We start from the raw sequence: 20215 nt of genomic DNA, 5'->3' as shown, positions 1-20215 counted from the left end.
CTGTCAGTATTTTCGAATGCCATTTGCCTGTTCAATCATTTTGACAAGCTTTCAAATTTCACCTCAATAACATTTGTAATACCAGAAATAGTCAGTCCTGTTATGGCTCATTAACAGCCCTCTGTTCCTAAGACCTCGAAGTGAAAATGAGGACAACATCAGATTCCTTAGGGAGCCTTTTAGCCAGTTGGCACTCAGATTCCGACATGGATCATTGCTTTCCTGATCATTGATCGATTGCTTTGCCTTTTAGCCCGTGTCTCTGCGAAAAAGAATTTCACATAGTCAGCTGAGAAGCCCAATCAATGGATGGGCTAATGAGCTATTCACACTCATGTCTGCACACAAAGAGATGGACAATAAAAGATTCCACACGTCTTAACTGGACAGAAAAAGGGTTACGGCCAGTGTCAGAAATTAAATTCTTTATTAAGGAATGATATTCGCCCCCATTGAACTGATTTTCAGGGACAATTTTTACTTTTATGAGGGCAAATTTTAAAATGAAAATAGCGTGCCATACATGTATGCAAAAAACGTACAGAATTAATTGAAATGTCACTTCGGTGTCTAAAAATGCATAACCAGAAAGGCCTGTATAATAATCCCCATATTTTAGTGTGTTTTTGTCACTTCTAAGTTATGCCAGCTTCTTCTACATTCTTTTATAACAAGCCATAAGCAGCAAATACTTGGAGCAAACACAAGTAAATGGAGACGGCCCAATTTAGCCCAATACTGTCTAGGATTACATAATGGAAACGGCACATTAAGGGAGACTGTAGATGGGTCCCTTGTGATTTTAAAATGTATACACAGCAAATATCCACAGTATTCCATTTTTCAAATTGACGATGCACAGGGCAGCTTTTAAGGCAGCGTTGCCAGGCAACACCAACGAAAATGGCCACCAGTGTAAAACAATTTTGCCAATACTGAGCCTTTTACCGTTAATGCCTGATGCTGAACTTGTTGCATGTTCCCAGCATCATTTTTAAAGTACTGACCCCTGAATCAGAGGACAAACCATGGAGGTCAATAAAACCTGGATACAACTGGCTATTAAATTCAATACTGCAATCTTTGCTCATTGACAATTTGAGCCCATCATTTCGTAAATGCAACATGACTAATCACTTTGGAGCTGCAGGAAAATGCATCCGGATGGCACCACAAGAACAAGTATATCTACCAGCCAGGGCTCAATGACCCACAGCAGACCCATGTGAGACTACTTTTAGGAGATTACTTTTTCTCAGGGGGGAAAAAGCTCTCCATTTAAACTCACTGGTATTGGAGAATGTATTGCAAACGTACTGCATTAAAGGTTTACTCTAAATATAACCAATATATTGGATAAAAAACACCAGTAATCTTCCCGTCCATCTAAAGCATTATAAAAAAAACAGAATCTGTTATACTCAAAATTGTTTTTGTTGAATGGAATAAAGCTGAAATAAAATATATCTAAATGTTTATGCGAAACACAAACAACGTGTATGAAAATTAGAAACGTTGCCTGGAAAACTAACTGAAAATGTTTAAGTATTAAATTACTAACTAAAACTGAAATAAAATAAAATAAATTAAAGCTAAACAGAAGTATAGAAACTAATGAAAAAGACAAAAGTACATAGCAAAACGATTAAAACTAAAAATAAAATTTACACATTCACACATATTGACAAACCCAATACTTTTTTTGGGGGAATTGAACATCTTTATTTTGTTATAAATTTATTTAGTGGTTATGAAATCCCCACAGTCCATGAAAACCACAATGTCGATGGTCATGGTAAAGTCACATTAAACGTAGAAGCCACAGCTGATCTGAAAAGAAAGTTTGTAACCATTTTGAGAAAATCCCTTAATCGTGATTTATTTGTATTTGTATTTTTTTAATGTAATTATTATTATTTTTTTGCTGTTTCCATAAAATGATAAAGGTATAGTAAGGACATTGTTAAAATATTCCATATAATATCCTTACTACCTTTACAACGGGCCTTGAACGTGGTAGTTGCATTGCTGTCTATGCAGGGCCAGAAAGCTCTCGGATTTCATCAAAATTATCTTAATTTATGTTCCGAAGATGAACAAAGGTCTTGCAGGTTTGGAACGATATGAGGGTGAGTAATTAATGACAGACTTTTCATTTCTTTTCATTTTTAGGTGAACTATCCCTCTAATACATTAATACAAGGTGTGACAACATCAGAGCTGCCTTTCATTTCCATCTCTGAAACTTTAAAGCTTGTGCATTGACACCTTAAGCATTCCATATAGCACTGCACCTTGTGACACACCAGAAGATTAAAAATGCCATATTCCCTCAGTTCATTACACGCTTCCGTGAGAACTACAATAACAATTGCCTGCACTGCAGAAAAAAAGTATTTGATGTTCATTATCCTTTCTGTTGATTTCTCCCTTACTCTTCTTCCCTCTCTCACTGCCTTTCAAGCTGCTTCCATTCATCCCAGATAAAATGAATCCCCCAAATTATAGCAGATCACTGCAAAAAAATAATTGCATTCAACATTAATTATCTATTTAGATTATTTTGCAATTCTGACGAGGCGTGCTGGTAGTTAGCAGCTCTGTCTGGTGACAGTCTGTGCCACATGCTGATCTACGATTACGAAATGATCAGTCAGTTCCAGCAAGTTAATCTACAAGACACCTCAAAATCATGCACAGACTATTCTGAAATTCAATCGTGTAAATAGCTGCCAAACAAATTCTCTTAAAACACCTATTCGTCGTAATTATTTGACCTTTCAAAACAGCCCTGTTAGAAGAAATAACCAGTACCTCAATTATATTGAGGTAGAGGCCTGTTGTCTACCAGGCACTTCGCCTCTGGAAGAACATTGGTGTTAACGAGACCTGTCCACCTTTCTCTGAAGTCTTTCAGGCCATTAGTGAGAACCAGAGCGAGCCCGGTTCATCACACACGGATCCTTAAGCCAGTGCCGTCATCAACATCAGACCTGAACTGACTGCATTCTAGCCTTTGCAGGAGCATGTTAATATATGCCATCTCACAGTTAGCCACAAAGATAGAAGAAGTGTCTCCAACCCAACCTTCAGCGTGGGTTAACAGGATGGAAGTGAGACGTGCTGGGCAACTGGAGTGCGTGTGAGTGTATCCATGCAGCTAATGAGGGGAATCAATCAGGAACACGGCCGTCTCTAAAGCCAAAGCCTCCCACTCTGAGGAGACACTGTCAGGAGCTGCTGTTCTCGGATCTGCCTTGTTCGAACTGACTGCTACAGAAACGAAAGACATCGCCACGGGGTTATTTTTCAAAATGAGCGCAAACCACATTATATCTCAACATCCGCCAACAGAAATACATCATATCAACTCACTCTCTGAAACAATCTCTTTGTCACGTACTGGTACAGCTCCACGTCTTATAAAACGCCCCATTTTAAAAGTACATGGCCTACTTTTTCTACTTTTCTACTCAGACATATTCTATGATGCTGATGCAATAACTAGCATCAGATCTATGACTTGCCACCAGAGTTCAAGTCACAAAGACGCACATGCTTTGAATACCACGACACAGCAGTAAGCCGCAAGCCAATGGAGCGCTGAAGGACTTCAAAACCAATCCCAGCGATCTGGAGTGATGTCACTAGACACTGTGCTTTCTCAGCAGAACAAAGCCAGCGCTGTATTTATGTGGCCCTTTATGTGAGCCATGCAGAAATACTGATGGCCGGGAGTGGAAATGAGCTCTGTCGTCAGTACAGAATGCTGCCAACGACAGGCAAAGTTCACGAAAGCACATCAAGCAAGCAAAAAAATACAGAAATAGACAATGACAGAATAACAAATCAGACTTGAAACAAATCAGTTTTGTCCACGAGCACTGAAAGAAATTAGTAAAAATACTCCCGAATACCCTTACAAAATGCACTGTAGCGGTACAATGGTGCAGTGATGATATCAATATCATGCAATATCATGGTACTTTTGATAAATCGCTTTCAAAGAAAAGTATCAAAAATATCATGGTACTCCAAAATACTTCCAAGAACAGTGTGATACTACATTACTATGTCGAAAAAAAAAAGGGTATCATCATTTGGTACTGTCTCATATGCTTTTTTTTTTTGTAAGGGTATTCATGGACCATTAAGTGCCCTATAAAATAATGGTATTTTGTTTAACCATAGTATTACCATTACTGTACCATGGTACCATCACAGTATTTGAAAAAAGATGTTATTTACAGAGTACTTAAAAAAATACCATGATACTGTCATAGTGCTTGTAAAAACATGTAACAAAGAATCTCACACATTTCTTGTATAGTCTTGTTTAGCTACATTATAGAAAATTAAATTAACCTGCATTAGACAGGCCTATGAAACATTTCGCATCTACAAATCCGAATCAACTACCATGTGAGTGGGAAACAGCAAAGGAATGCAAACAATAGCATTTGACCAGGCAGTACACATGAGGACTTTGACTGGCCATCAGATTCAATCATCTTCATCTATTGCAGACATTTTCATTTGCACACTTCAGTTGACAGCATAAAATACCTTTTCTTGTTTTCCCTGCACTATGCGGCAGTAATACAGTCTTCTTCGTAATCTAAATGGCAAACACGGGCATGGTTGACTCTGCCTTTCTGACAGCAGTACATGTGTGTAGAGATACAACCTTATTCCTTTCTCAATTGTCACTCATGGATCAACGTACCTTTTATTTGTATCCGCTCTTTATAATTTTCCCAACACTGGTCCGTGGATTCAAACATGCTCTTTAGGAGCGATTCAAGAGAATGACAGATTAAACAAATTAGGATGATGATGATGCAGATTTTCCTCTCTACACCCTGTGACCTTGCTTGCTTAATGATGCTTCGCAGAAGCCAAATGAACTTGAGTGTAAACCTATTACATCTCTAACCTTAGACCTTTCATGAGGCTGTGATAATCCTTCCAGTGCACCGAACATGAGGATTTTGAACGAATATCAACCTTGTCCAGCAGCAATGGCAGCTAATCAATCGAAATCTTATTTTGAACAAGCACTACATTATTTTTCTTCCCTAAGGGAATTATTCATCGAGGCTAGCCGTTAGCAAAACAACCCGACGCTGCTGCTGCTGCTTTGTACCTAAACAGAACTGAACAAGGTAGTGAGGGTATTCAGAATTGAATTGAGCTATATTTCATGCAATATGTCATGCTAAATTAGCCCTGTAATCAATAGCCATGCTAGATAATTATACATCCCGGCATGGACCATGTAAGTAATTTAGCGATCCATTACTTAATTCAGTGCAAAAATAACTCGATATCTAGATCCTAGAGCATGCATCTTGTAGAGAATAGCTGGATTTTTGGAATAACCATGAAAACATTGAAAGATACTGTTTAAAAAGCTATGCTAATGCTAAATATCCCTATCTGCCATAAGCTTAGATGAATCCTGACCTCTACCAACAGCGTATCACACCCTAAACAAGTCAAGCGACAATTCTCCATTTCGCTGTTGATTGGCTGCAATGATGGGCATCTCAGTGGGCCAATCGAACGGTGCCAGAACCAGGGCAGTCCAGCACTGGCAGATGGACAAATGAGTGGTCAGGTGCCTTCAGTAGGCTCTTTGAGTGATGATGATGATGAGCCTGTGTTTGGCAGGTCACTCGCACAGATGGTGAGAGCCTCGCCTTCCCGCTGCTTCCCAGTCGGCTTTACTTTTTCATTCGACGCCTGACATCAGTATCATGTCTAAGCGAATCGGCTGTTCATGCGGAAGAAGTCGTCAGAGTAGCTTAGAGAAACAACGCTTGTACACACCTGCTCCCCACGGAGAGGGAGCTAAGTTTAGGTGGGAACAGTGATGTAGCAAACTTCTTAGCTAACAAAACATGCAAAAACACGGCATATCTCACCAGCTTGCAACATGTCGCACAGCATGTCCTCTAAAAGAAACAGAATGTTCATTTTAAAATTTGCTTATTGACTACGTGCTGGAAACAGCGACGGCATTCACTTATACACACATAAACAACCTCTTTATTCCCTTCTTTCCTAAACTAGAGTTCAAGTCGACAGATGACTAAATGACATTATTCTCTGCTGAATAGATGCTCCATCTTGCTCGCATAATGACAGAGGAGCGCGGTCATTGTGCGCATCTTTGGTATGCATCAAATACAGTTCGGTGGGAATGGAGCTGGCTATGACTGGAATAGCAAATGACCTTTGTTGTATTGATTCTGGCGTGGGCTACACAAGGCTGTCAGGCCATCTCAGAAGCGCTAGGGCCCTTTAGGAGACAGTATGAAGCCGTGAGCCGCTAACTGAACACTCTGCACCATAGAATTTTGTTGGGAACAGCTTTTAAAGGTGCAATAAAGACTTTTATGCGCATTTTTACTGCATCAATTAAGCTCACGGTCCCTGCCCAATGCTCTATATTGGCATGTTTAACAGAATTATAAATTTATCCTCCACTATGCAAATGTTGAACCTTCAGTTGATGGTCTCCAGGAAACAGATGACATCAGTTATTCCTCTGCTTTTTAAAGTTAAGGAGAGGTTCATTTGTGAAATCAAAAGAGAAAACTGATTTGGAGCTGATTTTTAATATTGGTGCAGAAAAGATTTTGTAAGCAGCATTTCCAAGGTCATGGAAAACCTGGAAATATTATAAACTTAAAATGATGATTTATAGCGTAAAAAAACATCAAGGAAATGAGTGATTATTTTTGTTATACTTAGCTACAAAATATATTCAAATGGCTGGAAATTGCTCTTCATGAGTTTTTTTTTTTTTTAAAACATCTTAAAATCCTTTAAGAGCAATCTCACATTGTCAAAATGTGTGAAAACCTAATGTGAGATTTCTAAGACACTGTGAAGACATGCTGGTCATGTCATATTTGGGCAAGACCGAAAACATAATCTATACAAACTTCAGCACAGATTCTTCTTGCTACACTAGATTCATTTCACGCATTCTTACGTTTCCAAAATGTCAGAGCCCAATTTGTGACACAAGAACATCATGTAAAATATCTTCTATGGTCCGTTTTCTGTTCAGTATCTGTTGAAAAGCGAAGCAAATGTTTGAAGATAATCTGCTGAGCAAGTTAGATCTTATTAACACGTTTATAGCTAGATACCGAATAACAACACATCTGGTTTAATGGCACAGACATTTGAAGGTAACTATAGCCCCCCTTGAGTACAATCAAATCAATGCTTTGCACAAAGTGTAACCCTGTGGTTTCATTTAACAGAAGATAACAAAAGTAGAGGTCCTAATTAAAACCGAAGCGGAAGCAGTGCTTGGAGCAGATGGCTTGTTTTGGTAGATCTCAAAGTGGACCATAGGCAGAAAATAAATTAGATGAACGTGCCTCTATGGAAACGTCAGAACAAGGCTAATCACTCTGTTGTTTACCAAACTTTGGGACCATGCTTGGATCAAAAAGAATGGGAAACACAGAGAAAGCAGCAAATTAAACCTCCGTCTCAACACAGCCGTCTTCTTTCGTGAATATAATATTGATCTTTTGACCGACAGCGCAAAAGACTAGCTCGAAGCTTTAAACACCCCCTCCATTTTCAGTTCAGTCAAGACTTGTGATTCCACCACCAACAAATCCAATAAGGTTCAACCCATTTATACGCAAGCAGTCCTACAAATCAATGTAGTTTGGGATACAGCATGAGCGTGGTGAAACCCTAGAAGGATCAATAGCACAATAACACACCTGGAAGGAGCTCAGGAGTGACACAAAAGAAACATCTGAACTCCAGCTTGTTTATGCCGTCCAAAGAGATCTGCTGTCAAAAACCTGTATGCCGATTACAAAGAAAAACTGCGGGGAACAACGAGGAACAAACGGCACACGTGAAGGCAATGGTAAACACATCATCTACTTGAAAGACAAAAAGGGCGCACGTCAGTCCTGGGTGTAGCGGTTTATTTACATCCCTGCAAACACAAAATACAATAATTCAAGGTGGACTCTTCACAGCTTGCATGCATGAATTATTTGCGATTCATAAATTAAAGATTTGCGTCTTTGTCGCTCCTCGTCTTGGCCAGGGTCCCAGTATTATTCAACAGAGAGGTGTTGAAGAAACAGTGGGTGTGGGTCGGGATATTGTTTGGGCGCACAAATGACAGAAAACAGCAGGTAAGCACAAATGAAATCGTTTGATAAAAACACAAACATGTCTCGACATGACCTAATAATTCAAAGAGAAATGCAATGGAACCCATCCTTTGAAAGTCGGAAGAAACCCATCTGAAATTCTTTTTCTTCTGCTCTCTGAGCGTAAAAGTTTCGGAGGCAAAAAAATCACTTATTTATGAATGCAAATATATTTTTTGGGGTGCCCTGCATTGGGCGTGCAACTCGCTCGTGTTTGTTCATAATCTTCTTTGCTTCTGTACAAACAAGCTGCCTCAACAAAGTGAACCGTATTGATCTTCCTGTTTTCTTTTCAATCCCTTGCTCCCATGAGCCTTCAAAAGAGTGCATGTTGCTCCATGCGGTGCTAATGAATGGGGTACACCTGCGTGTTCCTCTGTCCCAAGTCTTTTCGTGCCCCGCATGTTCCTTCAGGCTGAGAATGTTTCGTTGTCTCGCGCTTATCTTCCCCAGGCACTCGCCGTCACGTAGGGACGAACCTTTCATCTGTCTTCTCACCCTGGCAACGCGACCAAGCACATCAACAACCAAGACCTTGAGTCTCTAACGGTCCTCTCTCTTATAATCATCTTGTTATCCTTTATCGTCACTTACAGACGATACGGATGGTGAAGTTTGGCCTTCGGAGATATCAGAAACATAGTTACGTCAAACTGAGAGGGTTTAGCTCCCGTAAGCGCTAGCCAGATACAACTTTCATTACTTCTCTCTTTTCATCATGTGAGCCTATATGGTAATACGAAGGGAATCGGAATGGCTAAAGAAGCTGATCAAAGGCAAAACCTATCAAAAACCATTTATTTCTGTTCACAGAAACTCATCATATTCACTGCACATTATACAGAGGCAAAAGATCCATGTGTTCTACAGCCAGTCATGTCGTTCAAAACCCCAAAGCAAAATGGCCGCCACACGGTTACATATCTCAGAATCAATCCGACAGCAATGTCTGAGTAACGCTGCTCTCTCTCAAAGTACAAGCACATCATCCAGGTCTGATTTGGCCCTCAGGCGTTGTGAGACGATCTGCCTTCCACATCAGAGCGAAACGCATTTCGTTTTTCATCTCCATTCATCTGTATGCAGAAACACGTGGTCAGCGCACATTGGTATTATTCATTGAGTCAAGCTAAAAAATCAAGCCAATTCCGCTTGTATCAGGCCCTTTTATTTAAACACGTACACCGATTCGTGTAGAAATTTCAATTCCAGCGGGTGTCAGAAGTCAACATTTAATCAGTATAGAAGCTGGACAGAGTGCATTTATTAATATTCAAATTCGCGGTGCTGTCAATCAACTGATGCATCTGGTAAATACATTCCCGTAATTGCACAGATCTGACAAACTGTCGTTCAAACATTCAAACCATTATCTGTGCAAATCACGCCTGTCTGAAACACACAACACCACACAACAACACAATTGTGAACAGAGAAATTAAACCAACAAGGAAATTGCTATTGATCCATATTCTCTCAAACACTGCCACATTATGCTCATGATATGTAGCCTTCGGTTGTCAATAATGCATTCATGTGGAGATAAAATATGCAGCTGTTAAAATTCAGCAGTGTGTTCAATGTATATGCATGAAAGCTGAACCCCGTCGAGCAGTTCAGCCTCTTAACAAAACTAATGTGAGACAGAAAAGACACTGAGGAAGAAAGAGCCAACTCTGCATTATTATACGCTGCCAGCAGCCACTGCTGAGCTCTGTCTGGGTTATAAGCAGATCTCCCAGTCAATTATGGGTGATACAGAATGACAGAACCACATTTCTCCATATGGCTATCATGGCATGACTGTACACATCGTCCCTCTCTCGTGTTCTTATTTTCATTAGCATGTGTTTACCTAGAGTGAATCTCACAAAGAAATGACAGGGTCATCGTTCAATGTAAAATAAACAACACATATTTTTATATTATTAATTGACATTTTCATGACATTTAAACAAATTGTTACAACTGAAATAAAAAAAATACTGAGAATTAAGGAAACAAATAATTAATCTAGTACAGTAAATTCATGTTTTTTTTAAATAAAATGAGTATACATTTGCACAAGTAAAATTCATACCATGGTGTTTACTTAGAATTATATTTAAATATGCCTTATAATGATATAATTGATCATTTTCATTACTGTAATGACAGAATTTATATGTACAATCATATTGAATTTATGCAAGAAACTATGGCATAAAAAACTAAAGTATTGCACAAATCTGCAAAACAGAAAGAAATTAAATAAAATATAATTGCAAAAGTTAAAAAATCTCTCTCTCTATATACTTTTTTTTTTTTATAATTGATAGATAGATTGTTGTAAAATAATGTCACAATGCAACAAGCTTAATGCTAAAATTAGTGTTTTTTTATTATACAAAATTAATTTGAGGGAATATATATACAGGTGCATCTCAATAAATTAGAATGTCGTGGAAAAGTTCATTTATTTCAGTAATTCAACTCAAATTGTGAAACTCGTGTATTAAATAAATTAAATGTACACAGGCTGAAGTAGTTTAAGTCTGGAAGGAAAAAGTGTGGAAGAAAAAGATGCACAACCAACCGAGAGAACTGCAGCCTTATGAGGATTGTCAAGCAAAATTGATTCAAGAATTTGGGTGAACTTCACAAGGAATGGACTGAGGCTGGGGTCAAGGCATCAAGAGCCACCACACACAGACGTGTCAAGGAATTTGGCTACAGTTGTCGTATTCCTCTTGTTAAGCCACTCCTGAACCACAGACAAAGTCAGAGGCATTTTACCTGGGCTAAGGAGAAGAAGAACTGGACTGTTGCCCAGTGGTTCAAAGTCCTCTTTTCAGATGAGAGCAAGTTTTGTATTTCATTTGGAAACCGAAGTCCTAGAGTCTGGAGGAAGGGTGGAGAAGCTCATAGCCCAAGTTGCTTGAAGTCCAGTGTTAAGTTTCCACAGTCTGTGATGATTTGGGGTGCAATGTCATCTGCTGGTGTTGGTCCATTGTGTTTTTTGAAAACCAAAGTCACTGCACCCGTTTACCAAGAAATTTTGGAGCACTTCATGCTTCCTTCTGCTGACCAGCTTTTTAAAGATGCTGATTTCATTTTCCAGCAGGATTTGGCACCTGCCCACACTGCCAAAAGCACCAAAAGTTGGTTAAATAACCATGGTGTTGGTGTGCTTGACTGGCCAGCAAACTCACCAGACCTGAACCCCAAAGAGAATCTATGGGGTATTGTCGAGGAAAATGAGAAACAAGAGACCAAAAAATGCAGATGAGCTGAAGGCCACTGTCAAAGAAACCTGGGCTTCCATACCACCTCAGCAGTGCCACAAACTGATCACCTCCATGCCACACCGAATTGAGGCAGTAATTAAAGCAAAAGGAGCCCCTACCAAGTATTGAGTACATATACAGTAAATGAACGTACTTTCCAGAAGGCCGACAATTCACTAAAAATGTTTTTTATTGGTCTTATGAAGTATTCTAATTTGTTGACTCTTGAAATCTTCGATAATTCTTGACTCTTGAAATTCACCCTTATAGAAATCATTTTATTTATACATCTATTTGAGATCCTAGTCCAACTCAGTGTTTTTTATTTTATTTTTTATGTAACCATATATGTTCCTTTATCAACGTCTACATTTTATCTGTAAGCCATGACTGATGTGCATGAAAGCTTCCTATGAGGCAGTGAGGGAGAGATGACACAGATACTCTAGAGCAGGTCACAGGGGCTGATGAAGCTCAGCTGTGGGAAGCGCGGGGCTCATGTGAAGACTCTGGCATAATGGAGAGCCATTCAGATCAAAGGTGACAGGACTCAGCCGTAAGAGAGGAGGGGGGCTGTATAGCCGTCCTCAAAATAAAGCACTTCCTCTGAGTAATGGGAGGTCAGATCTGTCCGAATACTGAACTGAACACATGCAGTCACAAACACGCATAAACATTCAGGTGAACACAGGTTAGAGGTTATATCATTGCTTTGTTTTCTTCAAATTCAATCTTTAGGACTAAATATATTTCACTAAACGATTTAAACCATTAAAATATTATTTAGAATCGCATCATGTATACTATTGTTGACATTTTAGCTCTTAATGAACATTAAAAGATTCCGATTCCAAGGCACCGTAACACTTCTATTGCTCACAATATTAATTAGGAAATGTCAATGAAGATTACATATCAATGCCAGTGCAAGCTAATTAAAATTCATTAATATTCAGTGTTTGCCATAGAGGGTTGTCACTACCTAAATATCTTCACTCCTTCCACTCGAAAACATCCAGCAGCGTTGACTGTAGGCCATATGCAGTATATCTACATGGTTGCCATATTAATAACATCAACAATTCCATTTGTGATATCATTAAGGAAAGAGAGGATGGAAAAATGGAAATTTTACCTCTAATATTGTTTTTCATAAAGGAATGTCCATCATTTCACATGCTGAACTCACAGGAACAACTCCGGAATTCCAAACACCTACATTTTTTAATAAAAAAAAAAAACTGATTTCATGGTTTTTTTTGTTCAGACTACAAAAAAAAAAAAAAAAAAACTCTGTGTGTAATACCATAAGTCGGATCACCAAAAAAACTGGGATTTGCAGTATGTGAGTGGGAAGGAACCAGCAATTTCTTCATTTCATTTCTACACACATTTATCTGAACAAACTGTGCCACGTGCGAAATGTAGGGAATGCATTAAAATCTAAGGAGTCTCATTACACTTAAAGAATGCTTACAGGTCACATTCAGCTCATGCCTCTAAGTCAGGCGCCTGAATGCCTGTCCTCCACGTTTGTATTAGGAATTACCACATTATGCAATTTTATGCTCCATAATCAACTCCTGAGGGATGGATTTATTCGGTGGCATTGGCTTCTTTTTCTTTCCCAGTACTTCCTCTTCACTGTCCTGCCATGAGCCGGATGAAACTGCGAGAGAAATCTGTAGTAATTTGATTCTGTCCAGTTTTGATCACTGATTGCTGAGCGATTTTACCATTTTTTTCTTTCTTTTTGTCAGATACTGAGTCTTTCTGCCAGGAGACAGTTTCATTTCTCAGAAAATAATTTCACAGTTGTCTCACAAATCAAAGGGCCTCTTCTATCCATTCGGGGAAATCACTTTTGGAAGACAGATGATTTTACATCTTCCTGTTCCTAGATTGGAAAATAAAACCTTGTGAGATTGGTAACATCACTGGACATCTTAGATCTAGACCGAAATTTAACCGTTGGTTGCGGTTTAGATATAAACTACATTTCTGCAATGATTTTTTTGGTGCTGTAACATTGTGAGTATCATCACAGCAAGTACAGTGCGACTACTTTCATAATACATCATTGTCTCACATCAAAAAATAAGTTTTAATAACAGCTGATTTTTTAAATAACATCTCTGATAAAATGCAATAGCAAAAAGGCCACTGGAGTTTGTAAGTTTGATTCATTTCTGTGAAACCGTTCAAACTGTCTGTTTCAAATGAATCAAAACTCTGATTTAACTGTTCAAGTCATTTCAAAAATGTAAATAAAATTATATGTTTGGCACTGACCTTACATAGGACAAATGGTTTGGAGAAAATAAATAAATAAATAAATAATACTATTGACAATTATTATTATTAATAATCATAATAATAAAAAGATAACATTTTCTTAGCTACGTGGTACAATCCTAGCACCATTATGTCTCTCAACAGATGGTAACTGAGCTAAACCAGGTTTCAAAAGAGTCCTAGGATAAACAATCCCGAGTCTGAACAAAACACACAGCGTCTAAACCGATCTCACCCTTGAACATTTCAATTCATTCATCTCCCATACAAAGCAAATTGCACTGAATGAATAATGTAAAGCATGTGTAACTCCCGGTACAGGTAACACGTACGGGCAAAGCCTTGTGTCCTGCCAGCCTGAATTATCGTCATGTGGGTCATTGTTCTCTGATGAATCTAGCGCTGTTGTCAGAGTAAAGAAGAGATCCACGCTTGGACGTGTATGTGTGTGTGTGAATATTTGATGTAAGGTTGATCTCGGGATGGGGCCAACTGGTTTGTATTCCGCTGCCGGGCGGAGGAGAGCGAAGCAGAGCTTCTTCACTCATTTGGGTGGGGGGCGAGGGGGTAGCACAATGCTGGCAAAATCGCCTAATGAGGCATGAAGGCAGGGCGGACTCCTGCAGAGCAATTACCCATCCCCAGGTAGCAACAGCTGCAAGCTGACTTAATGGAGTTGGTGATCCAGTGGCTGAATTATGATGACAGAGTGATTACCATAGCTGTGCAGGGCCGCTGTCCACTTTAGGGGCCTCAGGCCTCTGGGGGGGTAAAAGGTAAAAAAAAACTTAGGAAGGAAAGTAAAAAGTAAACATAAATGATACCTGGTGCTTCCCTGAGGTGTGTTTGCTTTTGCCAGTGAAAGGACTAGATGTGCTGCGTTTGTGCTTTGGCCAAAGAGTAGCGGGGTAGTGGGCATCCTTTACGCCTCATGGTGTGCTTGATGAGTTACGGATGAACGGATGCTATTTAGGAGGATTTTAGCCCCTCTGTCTTTCATCTCAGGCCCTGTGATTATGTGATCTCTTCACGTTTGCTGAAACCAACAGCAAGATAATTATCAATAGTGGTTATTTCGCACCTAATCCTGTCGTTACTGGTCATTAAACAACTTTAATGATGATAATACTTAATGTTTGTTACATTAAGTATAATCCTTCGCTCTAGTAAGGTTCAGACCCATAATCATGTTCAACATAGAGCTCTGACAGACATCTCTCATCTGAATGCTCTTCATTCTAGTAAAATGACAAAATAAAACTAAACCTGGTTGGTTGGTTGGATGGATGGATAATTCCATGTTCAAAAGAACAATTGGTAACACTTAAAGCCTTTATGTACAATGCATTATAAAGAGTTTTTAAAAGGTATAATGTATTATAATTATTCATAATGTGCATTGCAATACATTATACAGGTGCATCTCAATAAATTAGAATGTCGTGAAAAAGTTTTTAGTATTTCAAAAAGTGAAACTTTCATATATTTTAGATTCATTGCATGTAAAGTAAAACATTTCAAAAGTTTTTTTTGTTTTAATTTTGATGATTAGAGCTTACAGCTCATGAAAGTCAAAAATCAGTATCTCAAAATATTAGAATATTTATATTTGAGTTTCAATAAATTACCATCCCTACAGTATAAATTCCAGGTATCTCTTGTTCTTTGAAACCACAATAATGGAGAAGACTGCTGACTTGGCAATGATCCAGAAGACGAACACTGACGCCCTCCACAAAGAGGGTAAGTCACAGAGGGTCATTACTGAAAGGTGTGGCTGTTTACAGAGTGCTGTATCAAAGCATATTAAATGCAAAGTTGACGAAGGAATAATTTGGGTAGGAAAAGGTACACAAGCAACAGGGATGACTGCAAGCTTGAGAATACTGTCAAGCAAAGCTGATGCAAACACTTGTGAGAGCTTCACAAGGAGTGAACTGAAGCTGGAGTCAGTGCATCAAGAGTCACCACGCTCAGACGTCTTCAGGAAAAGGGCTACCAAGCCACTTCTGAACCAGAGACAACGTCAGAAGCGTCTTACCTGGGCTGTGGAGAAAAAGAACTGGACTGTTGCTCAGTGGTCCAAAGTCCTCTCTTCAGATGAAAGTAAATTTTGCATTTCATTTGGAAATCAAGGTCCCAGAGTCTGGAGGAAGAGTGGAGAGGCACATGTCGCGGTCCTACTCGCCCCGCTCCGAGCGGGTTTCGAACCGCGGTCTCCGGCGTGGGAGGCGGGCGTTCTAACAAGGAGACTAAAGGCCACGGCCTCTAGCGTCAGTCGCTAGAGCACCACTTGAGATCGGGGAGTGAGGTTTTACCTGCACAGCACTTACCCGCTGGCCTCTGCTACACACAGAATCCATGTTGCTTGAAGTCCAGTGTGAAGTTTCCACAGTCAGTGATGATTTGGGCTGCCATGTCATCTGCTGGTGTTGGTCCACTGTGTTTTCTAAAGTCCACAGTCAACGCAGCCATCTACCAGGAAATTTTAGAGCACTTCATGCTTCCTTCTGCTGACAAGCTTTATGGAGATGCTGATTTCATTTTCCAGCTGGACTTGGCACCTGCCCACACTGCCAAAGGTACCAAAAGCTGGTTCAATGACCATGGTGGTACTGTGCTTGATTGGCCTGCAAGCTCTCCTGACCTGAACCCCATAGAGAATCTATGGGGTATTGTCAAGAGGAAGATGAGAGACACCAGACCTAACAATGCAAATGAGCTGAAGGCTGCTATCAAAGCAACCTGGGCTTCCATACCACCTCAGCAGTGCCACAAACTGATCACCTCCATGCCACGCTGAATTGAGGCAGTAATTAAAGCAAAAGGAGCCCCCACCAAGTATTGAGTACATATACAGTAAATGAACATACTTTCCAGAAGGCCAACAATTCACTAAAAATGTTTTTTTTTTATTGGTCTTATGAAGTATTCTAATTTGTTGAGATGGTGGGTTTTTGTTAAATGTGAGCCAAAATAATCACAATTAAAAGAACCAACGACTTAAACTACTTCAGTCTGTGTGCATTGAATTTATTTAATACACAAGTTTCACAATTTTAGTTGAATTATTTAAATAAATGAACTTTTCCACGACATTCTAATTTATTGAGATGCACCTGTATATTGTCGTAAATAATTATAACCAAATTTAAAATGCATTAAAATTACAATTATTCATGATGTTCATGATTCATGATTGTACAATGCATTATAAGGTGCATTACAATGCATAATTAATGAATTAAAACTACTTTTATAATGCATCTTGCATAAAGGCTTTAAGTTAAGAGTTACCAAACAATTTAATGCATCCTTATTGAATAAAAGTATAGTAACACTTTAGATTAGTTTAGGTGCTGGGTTAAGGTTAAGGGATCTAGAACATGGCTATGCATTAATGTGTGCTTTATAAATTCTAATAAACAGTCAATATGCTAGTTTCTAATAAGCAGCTAGTCAATAGTGAATAGTATTGCCTAATCTAAAGTGCTACCAAAAGTTTGTTTTAAAAAATACTATTGACTCCAAACCTTTGAACATCAGTGTATGTACAATCTGCACTAGTAACTGAAGTGTTGCATATTTAAACCCCATAAGGTTTTGGGTTTTTGAACTACTGCTAATTTACCCTTTAGCTCACGTCTCCATGGGGACCGGCCTTGTAATCTCCTTCCGCAATGCTTTGTGGCAACTGTTGTATGAAATTTGCAGAAACGATTTCCCCCAGGCCTAGTGCAGTCCAGAGAAAGCAGCAACCACTGGACTAGTCAGGACCATGTGCTCCAGTGCATTTGTAAAAGCATTTGACCTTCCGCTGCCCCTTACTTGTAAAACTGCCAACCTTCATTTAGCATCAGACTAACCCTCCAAAGCCAGCCTACACGAGTCACATTCGGAAACATTAAAACAAAGCCATTTCAACATTGGCTCAACCAGTGAGTTGAGTATTGAGTGGAGCCAATGTCTAAAACATGTTTGATAGCCATCAATACTGTTACTCTTCTGTTTTTTCCTAACACTGTCATATAAATAAAACACTTCACCTTTAGATTGTCACTGTTCTGAAATCTATATGCAATATCATATCTGCCAGTATCCCTATAGATGTGCATAGGAGAAATCAATACCGGCACATCTCCTCAACTCGAGGAGAGATATATTCCCCCACTTACAGGCTTGAGAGGTTACTCAAATGAGCAAAGAAAATTACATGGCCTTAGAGTGAAAGGCTACTACCAAATACAGGCTCAAAATAGCATGAAAATGAAGAAGTGGAATCCCAGAGCCTTTTCACACTGCCCGCGTTCTCCACCAAACTCCCGCAGACTCGAAAATCTAAATCACCATGCGGAAAACCAGCTGGGAGAGCGAGTTTCTATTTCCATACTCCACGGAGACGCCGAGGTGGAGGTAGAGTCCGCTCACGCTTGCATGGACGGCAAGATCTCCATGTCGCGCTGACCAAGATGCTATGGTTAGGCCTTCCTGATAGGATTTTAAAGCTCTTAAAGCACTGTTATGATAAAATGGATCAAATCCTGTTTAAGAAAATAGGTCAGAGATCTGCTTTTGCAAATTGTAATAACTGCGGGGCAGGTAGGAAAATTGGCAATGCTGAATAAATCATATCTTGCAGGTATACGCGGGTCCCGCGGGGAGAAATCAGCCTCGGGTATCCGAAGATTTGCGTGCTTGGCGAGGCTTCAAATAAGATTTCCGACCTAAAGCTTCACCTCTATGCCGCAAATGGTCCTTGGAGGTTGATTCTGAGTGCGAGCAAGATGCATGACACCGCTCTTTAAATCAAAGATGCTAACGTGAACGTGGCACAGTGTGGGAAGGTGTGTTAATTACAGTGTTAATGCAAAGAACACTAGAAAGGGGTGGGTGGTATAAAGGAGGCGATAACTCTGGCTATAAAACTGTCATAGCCACTGTAAAGGTTGACCGTGTGTCCTTGGAGCCCACAGCAAGTGTTTGTGTGTGAGAAAAGACTCTTGTGTTGCCCCACGGGAGGTTGAAGGGTAAAAGAAAGCCTCTCAGATCACAGTACTAGAAGAGATCTGCTCTGCCAGGAATGGAGGTTAAATAGATTTATGGAGGAAATTACACTGAGATTCATATTTGGGTTCCCAATCATATTACTTCAACAACCTAGGGTCATATATCTTTTTAGATGGATCCATATGTAGGTAAACAAACAAAGACCACCTAATGCACGCAATATCTCATGCAATAAAGGAAATATACATCTTTCATCTTCCCCGCTCTGCAGATTGCGGTTAAAACAGAAAGCTGCGTGAGAAAATAGGCTTTGCTAATCCTCCCTGGGAGCGTAGGGCTGTTTGCCACAGATTGCATTCTCGGCACAACGCACAAGGGCATCATTGGAGGGCCCTGAGGAGACACTGAACAGGCTTCAAAAACATCTGATAACGACAGTGAATCCAGCCAATCAATCAGCTGATGCGCTGCGGTCGTGGGTCAGAGCCAGTGCCGAGGGCTCCCACGTAAGCGCATGCTTATGACAGCAGAAACGGCAGCTTCACTCCGTGCCGCTCTACTCTACAAAAGACAACTCCAAACAGCTTTGAGGGAAGACCTGACTGATAACAAATGAGAAGAAATTAGCATACGATGCATAACATCCACAAGAGCACCCACAGCGGCAAAGAAAACTAGACGAACCCATATGGTGCCCTTTCTGAATCATCAAACGTTTCATAGTGTTTTTCTATTTCCAGTCTAGAAATTTTAAAGGAATATGCCACCAATAAAAATTAAGAAAATAAGCAACCAAGAAAAATAACTAAATAAATAAATCAGGCAGTTATATGAACCTGGAAATAGTTAGTAGGGTAAACTATTTTAACAATTTCCTAGAGATATCAGTAGTATTGGTATTAAATATTAAAAATAAATATTTAGTCTTTATGTTGTTTCTACATTAATTTGAAGATTGAATGTAAAATGATTGCAATATAAAAGTATATTTAAAATGTTTAATGTTAAGTGGGATTAATCGCGATTAATTACAGAAAAAAAATGTGATTAATTAGTAAAAATATTGTAATCGATTGACAGCACTAATAAAAATGTATAAAAAATACTATATTATAAAATAATAAAAACATACAAAAATTAAAATGAAAAATATATAATTAAATGCTAATTAAAAATACAATTAAAACTATAATATATATAGTACTAAAATGTGCTTAATAGCTTGATGAAAATGGCACAATGCAAAAAATCTAAAAGATCTAAAATTTATTTATGAAATGCATACTTTCTTTTGATTTTGGGGTGAAATATGACTAATTTCTTCAAGCGATTTTCCCAGTACTGTAACAGATTGGGATCACACAGAGGCATGACCTTTATCTTCTCGTAGGCCTCACTAGTAACCTCACGATTAGCCAATCCAGCTCAACCCCACGCTGTCAT

This window comes from Onychostoma macrolepis, chromosome 04 (assembly GCF_012432095.1).
Source record: "Onychostoma macrolepis isolate SWU-2019 chromosome 04, ASM1243209v1, whole genome shotgun sequence".
In the NCBI taxonomy this organism is placed as follows: domain Eukaryota; kingdom Metazoa; phylum Chordata; class Actinopteri; order Cypriniformes; family Cyprinidae; genus Onychostoma; species Onychostoma macrolepis.
The sequence above is the reverse complement of the archived record's forward strand: the minus strand, read 5'-3'. Positions refer to the sequence as shown.